This window comes from Canis aureus, chromosome 27, assembly GCF_053574225.1.
Source record: "Canis aureus isolate CA01 chromosome 27, VMU_Caureus_v.1.0, whole genome shotgun sequence".
Classification (NCBI taxonomy): Eukaryota; Metazoa; Chordata; class Mammalia; order Carnivora; family Canidae; genus Canis; species Canis aureus.
In genome coordinates, this window is record NC_135637.1 from 32,276,425 (window position 1) to 32,292,724 (window position 16,300).

The 16,300-nt window shown below is 55.2% G+C and overlaps 2 long non-coding RNA genes across 2 annotated transcripts; both read left to right on the plus strand.

The window, feature by feature from the left end:
• The first annotated feature begins 229 nt into the window (after positions 1 to 229).
• LOC144299116 (uncharacterized) lies at positions 230 to 1,981 on the plus strand. The gene is made up of 2 exons (XR_013365896.1): positions 230 to 283; positions 1,651 to 1,981. It is a non-coding gene; the product is annotated as an uncharacterized LOC144299116 (long non-coding RNA).
• A 5,394-nt stretch (positions 1,982 to 7,375) lies between these two features.
• LOC144299117 (uncharacterized) lies at positions 7,376 to 14,352 on the plus strand. The gene is made up of 3 exons (XR_013365897.1): positions 7,376 to 11,064; positions 11,906 to 12,015; positions 12,253 to 14,352. It is a non-coding gene; the product is annotated as an uncharacterized LOC144299117 (long non-coding RNA).
• Positions 14,353 to 16,300: the final 1,948 nt, after the last annotated feature.

Sequence of the window (16,300 nt, forward strand, 5' to 3'; positions counted from 1 at the left end):
ATGTCACTCAGACATCCCTCTTACCCTCCATGTCTGGGGATGGGAGGAAGCTCACCCCTCCAAGAAGTGAAGGGACGGTGGGGAGAGGGCCCCCCTCTCAAGCTCTCATGGGCCAGACCAGCCCCCATAAAGAGGAGGCTGGACTTTGAGCCTCCCAAGCAGCTGCAGGTGGACCTGGGTTTGGCGGGGAGGGGGTGTGCTGCCAGGGGTGACAGAGGGTTTATGTTCGAAGCTGTGTCACTGTGTTATGTGTTCAGCAGAAGGACCCAGGTGACTGTCCTAGGTGAGTTTTACCCTTTCTCTCTTTTGTGACCAGGGTGAAATTTGGAGGCATTTTTCTCTCCTTTCTGTCCTCAGTGTGGCTGGAGTCTGAATTTCTCTGGAAACTTCACCTTCTTGTCTGGCTATCTCACCTCCTGTAGCCTATTCCTGCTCTGAAGCACCTGGTGGGGTGGTGGGGACAGGATGGGCCAGTTCTAGTGACCCCGACCTGTCCCTCCTCCTTGTGGCTCAGAGCTGCTCCTCCAGTTGACCATCTCCTCTGGCCTCTGGGGTAGAAGGAATCCTCATTTTTCCTTATGGGGTAGTTGCATTCTTACTCAGAATAGCCCAGAGACTGTTCCAGAATAGAAGATAGGCCAGCAGGACAGGACAGCCCACCCTCAGCACCTTCCCTATATTTACCACTCTTGTGTAGACCACATTCACTCCCAACGGTCTTGGGGCCCACTGCCCATGGTTCCCCAGGGCCTCCTGGCTAATGTGTAAGCTCCTCCGTGGAATCCTGGGTCTCCTTGGAAGAGACAAGAGCTTGGAAAACAGAAACCATGTTGAAAACAGACCGACAGAAGCCCTATATGAAGACACTAAGGAGAGCTGCCAGGGAAAGATCTCAGAGAGATTGATGCTGTAGGACAGACAGATTTCTCACAGAGCTCTAGGATCTCGAGGCTGATGCCAGCCAGGAACGGGGAGCTCAGGGATGGGACGGCGAGTTAGCAGGACAGGTGAATCTGCAGAGGGCCCGAGGCCAAAGAGAGGGTGCAGGGATCCCCTGAGCCAGGCATCAGGGTGCTCCCGACAGTGTTGGGGGGCTCCTGCCAGGCCCCATGCCCACATCCCCAACCCTGCTCCCGGTGCCAAATCAGCTCTCAATAAACTGTCCTTTTGTCAATCAGAAATCATGCCCTCTAATTTTGGGGGGTCTCATATTTAATTTGCAACCTCTCCAGGATTCTAGGGTGAAGTGTATGGGATCTTTGGCACCCGCTAGGAAAGTAGCCCAAGAGGAGGGGCCCACAGTCTCCCTGGTGGTGCCTCCCGGGAAACTGGCCTGGACATGGGAAATCTGGTCACTGGGACCTCAGTCCCTCTGTCCTCTCCTTCTACCATTCTTCCTCTAGCACAGAACCAAGCCCACCTCCTGCTCTCTCTGATTGGAGCTGCCCATGGCTGGTGACCTCCAGATAAGCCCTCCCTCCCTGACCTTGTGGAGACCCTCTACATCCCGGTGTCCTCTCTCCCTCAGCCTGGAAGCCCTGCTCGGGCCTGGACACCTCTGCTCCTGGCCCTCGCCCCCTGTATGCCCTCCTCCCCCACCGCCCAACTCACCTTCTGCCCACCTTTACCCCCTCCCCGTCATTCCCTCAGGCTGGACCACCCATGGGGCCCAGGACATTCCAGCAGCTCGGCTTCACGGGCTCTTAAATCTGGGAACCACTTCAATTCCTCAGCCGATGGCAGATTCAGAGATGTAAGAGGAATAGGAGGAAGCCAGGAAGGAAACTCGCACAAAAGCCCTGTCTGAAGGCTCAGATACTTGCCAAAATAAGCTCTGAGCTCCCCAGGAACCAGCACAAGGAGGGAAATAGGTGCCTCACAATTTCTCTGAGAAGAAACAAAGCCTTTGCTGGAGGGCCCCTGGTGTCTCAATGCTGAGGCCAGGCATCTTGTACCATAATAAAAGGTGAGATGTGTTTTACCAGAGGCCTCCCCACTAATGGGACTCAGGCTCTGACATGCACACAGATGACTACCTGGCAACCTCGGGATATGGCAATGACCATAAGGATTGCTACCGCTGCTCCTCCCTGGGGACCCCCCCGTGTTCCTGTCTCCATTACCGCCAGGTCACCAAGGCTGGTCACATAGTCACAGTCCCCTGATTTGGCCCAGTGTGGCCCAGGCAGGCAAGCTCCTGCCCTCCGATCCAGAATGGACCCCTGGTGCCAAGTCACAGCTCCTTGCACCCAGAGCCCATGCCCATTCTACCTGATGGCCCCTCGAGTATTCCGGGCCTATGAGCCACTCCCTGATTCATGCCCCAGCTCTGCCAAAGAAAGATGGGGTTCTGTCTCAGGTGTGTGGCTCAGAAAGTCACCTGCCATCTTCGGGGCGGGGCATTATTTATTCAGAATTAGCTCCATTCAATCCTGGACATCACTGAGAACACCAAGGTCCATCTGGGGACTTTCTCTGTGGGACTGTGGGCCTCCAGGGGCCTCTGGGCATCTGGGATCCTGGCTGCTTTCTGACTTGAGTGGGGAGAGAGGACCCAGTCCCAATACCCACAGCCCTTTGTGCTGGGCCCCTGGGCTCCCGCTCCTCCCCTGCACTCTGGGGGACTAGAGAGGAATGGCCCAGGCATGTCACCACTCAGTAGTGGCCACACTGAGTGTCCTGGGTAAGTCTCTCCCTTGGCTCCTTGAGTTCATTCCCTGTGGCTGCTGTCACAAATCACCGCAAACTTAGTATCTAAAAGCAATGCGCACTTATTATAGGGCCTAGAGACTAGAAATCTGAAATAGGCCCCAAGGCAACCTTCTGAGAGCTCCAGGGGAAAATCCATGCCCACATTCCTGGGCTTGTGATCCCCCCTTCCCTCTTGTCAAAGCTTGTGTCATCTTCAAGTCTCTCCCTTTCTCTTTGACCTCTGTTTCCACCATATCTCCTCACTCTGTGACCCTTGCCACCCTCTTCCCTTGAAAAGACTCTACCTGGGGCTACCCACATGACCCAGGATCATCTCCCCACTTCATGTCACATCTGCACATGTAATTCTATCACATCTGCAAAATGCTTGTTGCCAGGTAAAGGAACAGGTTCTGGGGATGAGGACGCGGACAACTTTAGGGACCTTATTCAGCTGACCACGACTCCATTGCCCAATTCTCTGGGAGTCTGGGAACCTTCTCCTATGTTCCTGTCCCTCCATGCATCCTGCCCAGTCAGGACCACTCCTGGGGCCTCCTCAGCCCAGGCTCACTCCCCTTTTCTTCCTGGCCTCCTTCAGCCCCTTTTCCTCTTGGGGTCACAAGAAAGAGACTTTGATTTTAGTTGTGGGTTTGGGGCCTTCTTTCCAGGTGGTCCCCAGTTAAATGCTCTCCAGGCCTTACCTATCACTGTCTTCCACCCTTGGAGGAAAATCATATTCGTGATCCTTGTCCTATGGATGGACACACCAAGCCCCAGAGACCCTGAGTGACCTGCCCAAGGTCATAGCAGAGAATGAATTGGACACCCATCACCACCTACCCCAGATCTCAGCTCCTGACCCCAGGTCCCAGGTCTCTGTCAGCACCCTGCCCATCTCAGCCAGGCCCTCCTGATTTGTCCAGCTTCCTCCCTGGAGGGCTCTGAGGACTCAGGGCCCTGTCCCTGACCCCTTTCTCCCTCCTGGGACTCAGGTCCCTTTCCCAGGACCCACAGCCTAAGGGGACAGAGTTGTAGAGACCAGTGACAGATCCAGGGGGACAGAGCCTGGGTTCAGAGTGTCTGGATTCCTCAGGTCCCTTCACCTTCCTCTGGCTCAAAAATCAGGGTCAGAGCACTTGGGGGCAGGGCCAAGAAAGGGTCTCCTCTTCCTGAAGACCTCACATCAGTCCCAGTTCTGGAAGGTGAGGGTCACAGCAGGGCTCACTCTTGGTTGCCCCAGCGCCAAGAGAGTTAGGCCCTGGCAGTTGACTTCTCCAGCACAATCCCCAATTCCCATGTCCCAGCTGCTCCCCCTCAGGATCCAGGGATTCTCTGTGTCACCTTCAATCAGAAGAATGATTTCCTGAGGGAAAAACACACAAAATTCTTGGTATGGATCCAGGGGAAGGGGGTCCAGTGCCAAGCACAGTAGCTGCTCCAGGGTTGGCTGTCCAATGGTACCACTGACTCAAGTGGAATTCTCCAGGTAGGAGGGCAAGACAGCACATACCCTGACAGGTGAGGACACTGGGCTGCTTTTCCACTCTTCTCTTTTTAAAAAAAAATATTTTATTTATTTATTCATGAAAGACACAGAAAGAGAGAGGCAGAGACACAGGCAGAGGGAGAAGCAGGCTCCATGCAGGGAGCCTGACGTGGGACTCAATCCCGGAACCCCGGGATCACACCCTAAGCCAAAGGCAGACGCTCAACCACTGAGCCACCCAGGCGTCCCACCACGCTTTTCCTGACCACTCTCACACCCCAGTCCACTTCCACCCCTGCCCTTCCCTGCTAAGGATCTTCCGGAGCTCCCATTTCCTCCAGGATTATGTCTACTGCCCTGAGATGTCCCCAAAGCTCCAAGGGAAGATGCAAAAGGGCATCCAGCAGAGAGAACCAGACTTCTGGAATGGAACCTTCAGACCCCAGGATGAACAGGCATCCTGTGAGGAAGTACAGTACCTGGGGCAGGGGGGTGGGTTGTTTTGCCTTCGGGACCCACCTCCCAACAATTTTCCCACTGCCCCCTTCCAACGAAATGTCAGTGACACCCATTTCCCTAAGGCCACTGCAGGTGCATGCCACTCCGGTCCCCTTCCCCTGGCCCTGCCTGGTCTCGCTACAGCAGTAACGGCCAGCAATCAGAGATACGTCAGTACCTCTGCCCTCCATCTCTATCGGAGAGCAGTCTCTCTGGCTCAGCATCAGCTTTCAGGCCTCAACATCTCAATGTGAGGAGCCACTGTCCCTCCCATGGCCATAACAGGACCACAGACGTGATCCCAAGGGAAAGAAGTAACCCCAAAGTAATGAAATACCTGGACTCAGGGGTGGCCTATCTTGAGGATTCTATTTCCCAATAAGAAAATAATGGAGCATCTTGTGTGTGATCCTCTAACAGATTGTGTGGGAAAGCCCTCCTAACGTTGGGTCACTAGGCACTCCATCGAGGCCTCTGACCTCTGACCTCCCACAGTTATTGGGCATCCCCAGTGGCTTCCAAGGCACTTGGTCACTCCAGAGTAGACCCTCTGGCGCCCCAGGCACCCCCTCCCCTATACATGCTCTGATGATCCAGGATGGCATAGCCAGGCCAATCCACCTGCCAATCACCTTCTCCTGCCCCTCTGGCCATAAACCTACTCTTTCTCCCACTCCCAGAACTCATCTTGGATGCCACCTTCTGTCCTGTTACTACCTACCTTTCACACCCCTTACTCCTGGGCTCCATGTCCCCCTTTATCCAGGTCTCAAACCAGGTGGTCTCCTGTCACCCCACCTGTTCCCTGCATTTGCCAGGGCACCAGGGGTCCTCAAGTGCCCTGATCCAAAGGTCTCCTCACTGTCCTCCCCTCTGCCGACCTCTGGGCATGCTTCAGCACAGCACATAGTTCTCCCCGTCTTGAGCTCCTCAGGCCCTGAGTCCCTCCTCCAGAGTCCACTCTTCTATCCTCTTCCACCTTCTCTGTTCAGAGCCACAGGGCCACAGGGAGCTGGCCCCTTCGGCTCTTTGTAAGTCACAAGCTGGATCTAAAAAGGCTTATTTTTTTACCAACTGTATCTCCCAGCCTGGCCTTGGGCTCAACAATCCAACCAGGCTGCTGACCTCACTCTGGATGGCTGTGGTGTACTCCACCAACCCGAGTCAGCCTGATGCGGGGTGCCCTGAGGTGGGGGCCACACCTCCCTTCATCCCGCAGATGCTTGACTGGGTGCCAGGCTAACACTACTGGGCCCCTCTATTGCTGCTGTCCAGTGGCAGGATCGTCCCCTGCTCTGCTGAGGTGTGATCCCACTGGCCGTATGGACAGTGACCCCCTAGCTGAGTGCTGCTTTCAGGGAAGCTTAGCACTGATGTCTGACACGCTATATCTGTGTGATTCCCAGACCACCCCAGCAGGCAGGCGTTAATACCCCACACACACCTTATGGATGAGGAAACGGAGGTTCCCAGAGCTGGTCAGGAGGTCCCCACACATCCCCCTGCCCTCCCCACCATGCAGACAGGAAGTTTGCCTGCCTGGGTCCTGCTGGTGTTCAGGGATCCCCAACCTGAGGCCACTGTCCCTCATGAGGATACCGTGCCTATGTCAGCCCAGGGGAAGAAGCCAAGCACTATGACCCCCGTAACCACCAGATATCAGAGGCATCCTGAAGTCTCTGTAGGATCCGAGTTCTTTGTTCTATGTTGACTCAGGGTGGGCAGGAGGGCAGGCAAGAGGGGAGTCATGGGAGGGCTTTCTGAATCCACAAAGCAAAGCAGGAGCAGATGCTGTATACCGATCCCACAGATGAGAGAATTGAGGCTCCGGCGGTGGGATGGGTAGGGGTACTGTCAGGGTCACACGGCTGGTTGCTGCTGATCTGTTCCCCAGGCTCTTTCCGCAGCAGCTCAGCCCAACATGATATGTCATTCATTTATTCACACACTCTTTCATTCAACAGCCTCTCGCTGAGCACCCCTGTGGGCCAGGGTCAGGTGCAGGGGACAAGGACTGTGTGCCCTGGAAGAGCTTCTAGGCTGCAAGGAGACAGCTGTGGAGACTGCCACTGACCCCCACCCTCATCCTTGAGCCCTCCACATCAGCTCCCAGCTCAGGGAGCAGCTGATGCAGCAGATTCTGATCACTTAGGTTGAACCAACAGAAACATCAGCAAATGCCCGCCTTGGAGTCCTCTTTAGGGCTGTCAGAGCTCATGTCACTGAAGGTCACCGACCCGTGGGCAGGGGGGAAGGCTGGAGACAGGCAGGTCCCCATAGGATGGAGGAGAGTGGCCGGTCTGGGGTGTCCTAGCTGTAGGACCCAGGGCGGCCCCCTGCCTTGGCGAGGGGGGGGGGGGGGAGCGGGTGCTCCTTCAGGCTGGAGGCCTGGGCAGAAGGACAGGACTGAGTCAGATGGGGGAGGGAGGCTGTGGCTTTCTTCTCACCCCAAAAGCCAGAGCCCAGAATAGCCTCAGGCAGGGGAGGGCAGAGGGACCTGGGGGGAGGGGAAGAGAAGGGGCAGCTCAGGGCCCTTGGGCAAGGGAGGGAGGAGGAGGTGAGATGTCAGCTCTGGGCTCTGGGGGAGGGGAGGAAGGGGAGAAGAGGTGTCAGATCAGAGCCCAAGGGGAGGCCAGGGGGAGGGCAGGGAGGGGAAGAGAGGTGTCAGCTCTAGGCTCTGGGGGAGGGGAAGGAGCAGAGGAGAGGTTTCAGATCAGAGCCCAAGGGAGGCCAGGGAGGGGAAGAGAGGTGTCAGCTCTGGGTTCTGGGGGAGGGGACGGAAGGGAGGAGAGGTGACTGCTCAGAGTATGGGGGAAGCCCAGGACTCCTACTGAGCTGAGCTGAGTGACTATCCCATCTGCCCAGCCCCCCTGTGAGCCTGCACAGGCACCAAGACAGTGCCCCAGCCAAGCCTCGGCAGGGGGACACCCTCTTCCTTCACCCCATAGTATTCACTGAGCCAAGGAGTGGTGGGAATAGGGTCCAGCCCCAGCCTGTGTCTTATGGGGATATAGACACTCACCAAAAAACACTCATTTCCCAACATAAAAATCCAAACCTGGGTTTCCACGCACCTAGAAAATAGAGCTTCCGGAGGCTTCAAACAGTCAGCTGCTCACGGGAATGACCACTGACTTAGTGACACGTAACATAGCACAGTGACAGTCCACATCTCAGAGAGGGCTCCCCTTCCCTCCCCTCTTCCCATACAGTAATCTTCTCCATGGCCTCTGGGGCCCCTGTCAAATTCTGCATCTTCCTGTGTGATCATGATTCTAACCTCCTGTGTGTCTCCTAAACAGGACTTATGGGAGGAAAGGGGCCAGGTGGCCAGGTGACTGTGACTGTACACACAAGAGCATCTCAAACTAGCATCCGTGGCGCTGGCCAGGTCTTTCCCAAACACACTGCTGTGCAAAGTCCCCAAAGGCAGCTCACACAGGACCCCTTCGGGAGGACTCACTCCCTCTAGGGTGATCTGGGGGAAAGTCTGCTCCCATTCAGACACCTTGAGGAATTGCAGGTGGCCTCAGATGTCACCGAAGGTAATGGAGCTGGAGTAGGGCCAGCTTTTCTAAAAAGCCAGTTGGTCACCTGGAGCTCCAGTCGACCTAATTCTATCTGGCCAGGAACCCAAGTAATGGTCACCGCAAGAACAGAACACCTGTGCCCAGGGCAGGTGACGGTGGTGGGACCTGTATCCTGGATATCCCTGGACATTCCCAGTTCAGGCCTGTGTCCCAGTCTGCTTATTAATAGCACCCCTTCCACTCCCAGAAATGTCCCAGTTTGGGTGATAAGTTTTTTTAAATATTTTATTTATTTATTCATAAGAGACACACACACAGAGAGAGAGAGAGAGAGAGAGAGGCAGAGACACAGGCAGAGGGAGAAGCAGGCTCCATGTGGGGAACCTGATGTGGGACTCAATCCCGGGACCCCAGGATCACGCCCTGGGCCGAAGGCAGGCGCTGAATCGCTGAGCCACGCAGGGATCCCCAGGATGATAGCTTTGAAGCTCTGAGCTCATGACCGCTTGCTGACTGAATGATGTCCCTTATGAGTTACAGTCGGGGAGGGGCCAAGGCCCTGCGGTCAGCCGGGCCGGACACCCTGCGGTGCAGCACCACTGAGTGGGGTGCTCCTGACAGGGGTACCGTGATGGGACCCGCGGTGGCCAGGAGGACCTCAGCAGGGGCCACACTCCGTGGTCACTATGGGGTTCCTGGTCTCTGTGGGCCCCACTCAGAGCCCCCGGGTGTGAGCTGCCCCCAGCCCAGGCTGTGAGAGACCCAGGTGTGACCCTGCCTCTATTTCCCACGCGATGACAGGACCAGCAAGGGACGGGTCCTCTGGCAGCCCTTGTGCCCAGGAATCCAGCAGGTATCAGGGACAATGTCTTGGGGAAACCAGGATGGGGACTAGGGCCGGGGGACTTCGGTGGCCAGCGTCACAGAGCTGGGGTCATCAGACGCCCCCGGGTCCACTCTGGGGACAGAGCGGCGGACGGTCAGCATGACCCACCGGGGCACCCCCTGTGGTCACACCCTCTTCCTGTGGCCACATCAACACCCTTGACACATCCCCAGGTACCCCTGCTCTTCAGCGTCCAGCCCAGAGACATCTCACGTCAGGGCTGACGGCCACCGAGCGTCCCCCGAGCATCCGCCGGCTCGAGCTCGGCTGCTCCGGAGCCTGGACCACCCGCATGTCCCCACCAGGTGCCCGTCCTTCGTGGGGACATGTCAGGGTCTCCTGAGCGCCCTGGGGGTGGAAAGGGGCCCAGACCCTGCCCGACTCCGAGAGAAGGGGCGCTGGCCCGGGCGCAGGCCGGAGCAGGCCGGGGGAGGAGGGACCCCGGCGCAGCCAGGGAGCCCCGGCCTCAGGCTCCCCAGGCAGACTCAGGGCCAGTGTGGCCCGAGGCGCAGCACGGAAGAGGCCTCAGTGTGGACACGACCCAGAACCGAGTCGCCGCCCAGCCTCCCTTCCCTGGGCACCTACTATGTGGGGGACCCCAGGGTGGGTAGGGCAGGCGCAGCCCTGCTCGGAGTGCTCCCGTCTGGGGGGACGGAAGTGAGCCTAACAGATCTGTGAGCCGGGGGGTACGGGAGATGGGGTTCGCGCCTTGGAGAAAATAAAGTGGGGTGAAGCGCCAGGCCGCATGTGGCCGGGGTCTCCCACCCCAGCAGCTGGAGGAGGGGGTCAGGAGGAGCCCTGACGGGGGGCCAGGTCCCCTGTAGCTGTAGCTGGAGCTGGCTCCTGGGGGCCTCAGTTCCTGTCTGCACAGCCTGGTGACAACAGTGAGACTTCAACCCCCCAGAGGGAAGGGAGTGACACTCAGATGGAAAATGGGTGTTTGCTTGTGTCCATGGCTGATTGTTGTTGTCGTTATCGTTGAGCTGTTCCAACCCCAGCCAGCCTCGGGCCAGCACCCGGGCCCACGGCTGGGCTCCCCGCAGGCCTGGCACCCTCACCCCGGTACAGCTGGCCTGGCGAAACCAAGAGTCCCTGTTGCTCAAAATAGCTGGGGAAACCCAGACTGGCCCCAGCCCTAGTAGCAGGTGCCTCTACCTCCCCAAATGGGGGCAGGAGTTCCAGTTCCAGAAGATTCCACAAGCCCATCTGGCGAAAGGGCCTGCATCCCAGCATCAAGGCTGCCCAAGCCCCTGTGCCCAGGCCTGAGTTGGGCAGGGTTTGAGATCACAATCAATGGTGAGGAGCAGTATTCTGTTCCAGAACACTGTGTTCGTGTAGATCCTGCCCCTTCCTTGGGATACCCCATGGACTTCCTAAGTGCCACACAGGGAGCTACACCCAACCGTGGGGGACAGCCAGACATTTGTTGCTTAGAGGCGCCCTCAGTGAACATGGCTGGCCAGGGCTAGATGTGGGACACTGGGTTACACCTGACCTGTTGCTCCTGGCCCTCGAACTCTGGGGATTGGGTCAGATACAGAGATAGGGGGTAAAAATGTGACCCTCACAATCGCTGCCCTGGGAGTCCAGGGTCTGGGTAGCCTGGAAGCACAGCAGTCCCTCAGGAGGCCTCAGGGAGTCCTTCTTCAATAAGAGGGCATCAGATCACTCAGTCCCTCATCTACCTGTCCATATATCCATCTGTTCATCTGTCCATCCCTTTACCATCTATCCACCCATCCATTCATGAAGGCTTCCTGAGGCTTTCTGGGGGCCTGGCCTGTGAAAGGCTCTCAGCACCCCATATCCCAGGAAAGGTGGGACTGGTCTAGCCAAGGCCAAAGTGAGACCTAGAATGTCCTTGCTTCACCTTTGGAAGAGGAGCTTCAAGTACCATTCACTGCCTAGTCTGACCCTGTACTGGGTGCTCGGTCTAGATGCCAAGGGCAAAGGTGTGACAGGCCAGCATGGTAAGCCCTGATGGCACCTGCCCAGTGGGTAGCCAAACTCTCCAAGCTCCCTCCCAGCCCCCGGTATAGACCTTCCTGATCCACCCTTCAGGCTGACCTCCCCTTCTCTCCTCTCGCCACCTATCCTCCAATCAGAAAGGCTCCCAGGGCATTCCAAGGCTCTCAGATCTAGGTGGGGGGATGAGAACCCAGTACCCAGCACAGTTACCCCCAAAGATGGCAAATCCTTTCCACCAGCTCATTCTTGGCAGGGGTACCACCAGTAACTCCCCCAACCCAGGGAAGCCAGGAGTCGGGCCTACTGGCCTTGGCGACAACACCATGTTACATGACACATGAGACATGAAGTATCCTGTGAGCAGGCCTGGGGCAAGGGACCCTGCTGATGAGCCCAGGGGAATGTGGCCCTCACCCTAGCCATGGTCAATCAGCTCATCAACCACTGTTCACTCACATCACCCCAAACCTGCCCCACAACAGACACAAACATGCCTGGCCCAGGTCAGGTTCTGGAGGTGAAGCTAGGACAGTGGACACTCATCCCTGCCCAACCTGGAGCTCACAGTGCAGATGAAACCCTCCTCCCCAACAAACATTAGTGGAGAAGGCAGGAGTAGGGGATTGTAGGGGTCTTACATAGTAGACAAGGGTGGTCTCGAGGCAGTAGCAACTTTGAGAACCACAAAATAAGGCCTGGGAGCTGGACCCCCAGGGCTGGAAGGACAGAGGTAGGGAGGACATCCGGGGGGGGGGGGGCAGCATGAGCAGAGGCACAGAGGGGGACAGTAGCACCCCTGAGCCGGTGCTTTCCAGCCCCTCTGAAGCCCCGGGACCCCTCCAGCTTGAAGGCCTCAGACTCCTGTCTCCCATGCCGCCTGGCCCGCCATCCTGCTCACCACCCAGAAAGGGCTGGGTCTTGCCCCGTGGAGGAAGGAGAATCGGACATAGATTGTGAGCACCGGGCAGAGGAGAGGGGACGTGCAGAGGATGCTGGGAGGCAGGCCAGGGTAGGGCCTGAGTTCCCTGGGGTGGACCGGTCGTCAACGCTGCAGGCAGGGGCAAGGCAAGGGCATGAGTGCACACGCTGAGCCCAGCCAGCAGCCTGGAGTGTCCGGAGCCCTGGAGCCTAGCAGAGGGGCAGAGGCCAGGCCTTGAGGGCTTCAGCACTGACTAGATCTTTGGTTCCAGAAGGCAACTGATCCCCAAGACCCTACTGAGTGGCTTCTTGTCCCTGGAGGACTTACAAAACATGGGGACACGTGGTATTCAGCTGAGCCGCTCAGGGATTCTGTGAGGCTGACAGCCGGGATCATCGTCCCATTTCACGGGTCGGAAAACTGAGACTCGACGTGGTTAATGTGCAGAGTGAGTGAGAGCAGCTCCTGCATCTCCTGACTCCCGCCCGACGGATGGAGAGACTGAGGCCGGCAGAGGACGGAGCCGCCCGCGCTCACCCGGCGGGGCTCCAGCCGTGCCCACGGGCGGTGACCTCCCTCTGCCATTCTGCGGCCCCGGCTCCCTTTCAGAGGTGCAGGAAGGAGCCCCCAGAGGGGACATCAGGCTGAGCCAGGCCGACCCCAGGGATGGTTCCTCTACCCCACGGCAGAGGAGGGAGGGCCAGCAGGCAAAGGGCCTCGGGGACACTCTGCTGTGGGGGCCCTGACCCCAGGGTCAGGCGGGCAGGCGTCCTCACCCCCACGCACCCACTCTCTGCCCTTGACCTTGGCTGATTCGCGTCCCCTCTGTGGCCTCAGTCTCCTCTTCTGTACAAGGGGGAGATAACTAGTCTCTCCCCGACAGGGTAGGTATGGGGATTCAGGACGTTGCCTGTGACGTGCCTGACTCATGGGGACCCTCAGCAACCCCCAGCTGTTCCTGTCATCTCCTGGGCTCTTGCCCACATCTGACATGCTGTGTGACCCTGGGCATTTCCCTTCCCCTCTCTGGGCCCCAACCTGCTACTTGCTCAGGGAGAGCTGGATGAGGAGCCCGGAGGGCCAGAAACTACAAGAAAACTAGAATTCCTGGATGAAGGCATTGCTCAAGGAGGCTCTGGATCTGCAGGGGCAGCAAGGCCTGAGGTGGGAGCTGGGTGGGGTAGGGGATTCAGGCAAGGGAGTCAGAGTGGTGGCCCTGCCTGCAGCTGGCCGCCCCTGGGAACCCCCAGGCTAAAGTTAACCCTGAGTTGGCTGAAACCAGAACTCAGGGTAACCAAAAGAGAGAAGTAAAGGGAAGAGAAACCCAGACTGCAACCAGCAGGGCGTGGGATGTGTGACAAACAGGGCCAGGTGTGCCTGGGGACTAGGACAGGGGCAGTTTCAGGGCTGTAACCGGATGTTTGTGCAGCTCACAGGTGGGGGTAGCAGAGCCCTTCCCCAACCCATCCCCCTCTGTGCTGGCCCAGTGGGTCGGTTGGGGTGCTGCCCCCTGGCTGCCTCCCCAAGCTCGGCCCGGAGTCCTGGAATCCTGGAGGGCCAGGCCTCAAGGGATCTCAGAACCAGCCAGTGGTGGTCTTCCATTGCCAGTAGGGCACCCAGGAAAGGGATGACCAGGGTCCCCCATGGAATCAGCACAGGAGGGAGGGCCTGGGCTCTGGAACCCAGCCCCAGGTCCTCCCAGGAGCAGAATGAACAGATGAGTGGACCAGTGGGTAAGCATAAGCGTCCTGACTTCCCAAAACCCCATGATTCCAAGGGGACTCATGGAGACACAGTCTAGCCTTTCTGGAGGAAATTCATCTCCTGTGTCCATGGCCTATTAAAGTACTTCCCTAATGAACTAGGGGTGGTGGAAGGGGAGGAGGGCGGGGGGTGGGGGTGACTGGGTGACGGGCACTGAGGGGGGCATTTGATGGGATGAGCACTGGGTGTTATTCTATATGTTGGCAAATTGAACACCAATAAAAAATAAATTTAAAAAAATAAATAAATAAATAAAGTACTTCCCTTTGACCCCAGAATCCTACTGGTAGAAATTCATCACCAGAACGGTGCACCCTGTGGTGGGTTTCTAAACGGCCATACATTCAGATAGCCTAATGTTCACAGCTCCAAACAGCCTTGGATAAGTGCTGTGGGCCACTTCCTCAGTGGACAATGGGACACAGGCAGATGACAAAAGAAGGTCTCATCTGAGCCCATCCTTGTGAAAAGGACATGGCTGTATGCAGAGAAAAGTTTGGAAGCACACACACCAACAGCCCAACAGGAGTCCTCTCTGGTTGTGAGAGCAGATGTTTGCTTTGTTTTCCTCTTAATTCTTTTCTGTATTTTCTGAGTTCTCAAAGAACATGTGTTACTTTTATAATCAGAAAACAAAAACAATAAATTGATTAAAATCAATGATCCTCTAAAGATGATGTCTTAGAATATATCACTGTCATCTGAAGCCTTGAACACGATGTTATTCCAAAGGTCACAAGACAAGATGTGACATATATGAGCCCATGTCTCTAGCTCTATATCCATAATTACACCCATATCTGTATCTCTGAGCTGGAGCTACCTGTGGCTGGAATTATAGGTAAGGTTGGATTCCATTTTGCATATTTGACTTTTCTGATTTTTCTACAAAGATCATCCATTTATTGTGCAATTATGAAAAACAAGTATAAATTTATTCCAATCACTTCGCATCCAGCAAATATTTGCTGCTTGCCTGCTACACCCATGACAGGCCAGGGCCAGGGTTTGGGATGACATCAATGAAGAAATAGAGAACTGTCCCTCCTGGGCTCTGGTATAATGGGGAGATTGTATATGGAAAGAGGTCATTTCAATACTGATATGGATTCTTACCCCTGAATCACAGATCCTGTTCGCATCCATGAAACTCTGACCTAGCTCTGGCTCCACACAGAGGCAGGCAGCAGAAGGGAAGTTGCTGGACCATGAATAAAGGAAAGTATTCCAGGTGGTGAAAAACTAGCAGCAGGCATTTGGCAAGGAAGATTAGAGGAAAGCAGTCCCTTTTAAAGGCAGTTGAAAACAGAAGAGTGAGCAATCACAAACCAGAAGTTTAAGCAATTTTCAGCAAATGGTAATAAAAGCTTCCTACAAATAAAGCAGATTAGCGTGGGACAAGATTAGTCCAGAATTGGCAAATGTGAAGGAAAGAAGCACTCTCTATAGCAGACCAGAATAGACTTTGAGAGTTTTCATCAGTTCCTTAAACAGGAAGAATTTTATGGCAGGTCAGAGCTTGGTATGCATAGGTGGGAAGAGCTAGGTTGACAAACTTCTCTGCCACACAGATGACATTGTACCTTGGCAATGACTCCCTCTCCCCATATTCTGATCATAGTCGGTATTGATCATAGTAGTTGCTACCTCCTTTGTCGATTAAGAGGAACACACGAGAAAATGTGCATAAATCCCTTCCCAGAAGGCCTGCTTCAATAGTTCATAGAAACAGATTAGCTTATTTTACTCAGAATACATTATATGGTCTCATTCATTTGGGGAATATAAAAAAACAGTGAAAGAGAATAAAGGGGAAAAGAGAGAAAATGAGTGACAATATCAGTGAGGGAGACAGAACATGAGAGACACCTAACTCTGGGAAACGAACAAGGGTGGTGGAAAGGGAGGTGGGTGGGGGTTGGGGTGACTGAGTGATGGGCACTGAGGGGGCACTTGATGGGATGAGCACTGGGTGTTGTTATGCTATATGTTGGCAAATTGAACACCAATAAAAAATAAATTTATTTTAAAAAATAAATATAAATAAATAAATAAACAAACAAACAAATAAATAAATAAATAAATAAAAATTGAAATCCAATAAAAAAATTAATTAAAAACAACAACAAAAGAAACAGATTAGAAAGAAATTGTTACTGGAGCCTCACTCTACAGTACCTATAGTTGGTTCATTCTGATCTTGTTTATATTAGCAACAGAGTAACTTGCATATAGGCCATTTCTCTTCTTACATTCACAAAATCTTGAAAGAAACTCTCCATTTAAGGAGCACCTAGATGGCTCAGCCGGTCAAGTGTCTGACTCTTGGTTTCAGCTCAGGTTGTGATCTCAAGGTCCTGAGATCGAGGCCTGTGTCTGGCTCTGCACTCAGGTTAGAATCTGCTTGAAATTCCCTCTGCCTCTCCCTCTGCCCCTCCCCTCCCACTCATGCTCTCTCTCTAAAATAAATAAATTAATCTTTAAAAAACAACAACAAAAAACCTCTCACTAAGGTCACTGCCACCTATCTGTTCTGTAACAATGAGGACAGATGT